At 41.0% G+C, this 1,470-nt stretch overlaps 1 pseudogene; it reads left to right on the forward strand.

Moving 5' to 3' along the window:
- Nucleotides 1-584: 584 nt before the first annotated feature.
- On the forward strand, nucleotides 585-940 carry LOC110573991 (annotated as a pseudogene).
- The last annotated feature ends 530 nt before the right edge of the window (nucleotides 941-1,470 follow it).

Genomic DNA, 1,470 nt, shown 5'->3' on the forward strand with positions numbered 1-1,470 from the left:
ATTCAAACCAATTCTGTCCTTTTATACACTAGATTTGTTTAAATATACATCTCCTAGCCCAAGGATAAGCTCAAAACCACTGGCCTAAAATGTGTCTTGCAGAGTTTTGCAGTCCTCAGAATAAGTATGAGGCAGAATCCTGAATATGCAAAGATTAAGTTATTATCTATTCTGGGATCATGGCATGACTAGCCATATACTCTGAAATTCTAATCAATTAATCTGAACCATTATTTATTATTAATTTACTATTCTTTAAATACAAGGATTAATAAGATATAATTAAAGTCAATTTAGTACATAATTATTTCCCCAAAATATGTGGTCCCAAAGAGATTGCTGTGAACTAGAAATCACAGGAAATCCATGGTCCACCTTAGCAAGAAACCAGTTTTTCATTCAGCCAAGCAGTCATTTGTTCATTCATACAGTCATATCACCTGTGAGTCAGCCAATATGCCAGAGAAGATGTTCTAGCTTGGTTGCCAGCTAGAGAAAGGTAATTTAAATTAGCATAAGACTCTTTAGAAGCAGAAACAACACAGAGGAGACACAAGTGGTCTGAGAGCACAGCCACCATCACCATGAGCCTACCCAAGAAACCCAAGAGCAAGATGACCCTGGAGGAGCTGCAAAAGTGGGAGGAGGAAGAGTTTAACACAAATCCATTCTCCCTGCTCACAGTCAGTCAGGAACAACACCTACCTAAGGGCTCATGAACTGTGGCAATAACAAGGAGCTCCTGTGCTGTGTGAAAGCCACTGACAAGCACTGCAACACAGTGCTGGAGAATGTGAAGATGATTCAGACCAAGGTCCCCAAGAATAACAAAGGTAAGAAGTCCAAGCCAGTCAACATGGACCCCTACATCTCCAAGATGCTCCTGTGAAGAGACTCAATCATCATGGTCCTCCAGAACCCACTCACTGATGGCAAGTAGGGGCCTCCACCCTGCTGTCAGAAATTAGTCTGCCATCCTGCAAAGGCCTGTTCTTAGCAATGGAAATAATACACTCCTGTGTTTTTTTTTCTTTATAAATACACAAATAAATAAAGTTTTGAAGGAAGAAAAGATGGAAGGAGAGAGAAAAGGGAGGAAGGGAGACATGGAGAAAGGGAAAGAAGGAAAAAGAATACACTGGCTTAAAAAACCAAAATGTGGAAAGGACAGCCTTAGAGGTGCTTGGTACCAGGGACTTCAGTGATGCTTCCTGGTATTTCTTCTTGTGATTCTTCTCTCTGCTTCTCTCTGTGTGCTGGTTTCTTTCTGATCAGCATTTCCAACATGAAGGCTGGCCACCTGTAGCTTCAGACTTATATCCTTATAATCTCAGAAACCAAAATTTCAAGCTCTGGTTAGAAAAATCCCAGGAAAAATCTTCTTGTCCTGACTCGTAACAGTTGCTCTCTCTGGGATGAATCTCTGTGGTCAAAGTCTCATAAGCAGTTAGCAACTCCCAGAGTAGAGCA

The sequence above is a fragment of the Neomonachus schauinslandi genome, chromosome 6, assembly GCF_002201575.2.
Source record: "Neomonachus schauinslandi chromosome 6, ASM220157v2, whole genome shotgun sequence".
Classification (NCBI taxonomy): Eukaryota; Metazoa; Chordata; class Mammalia; order Carnivora; family Phocidae; genus Neomonachus; species Neomonachus schauinslandi.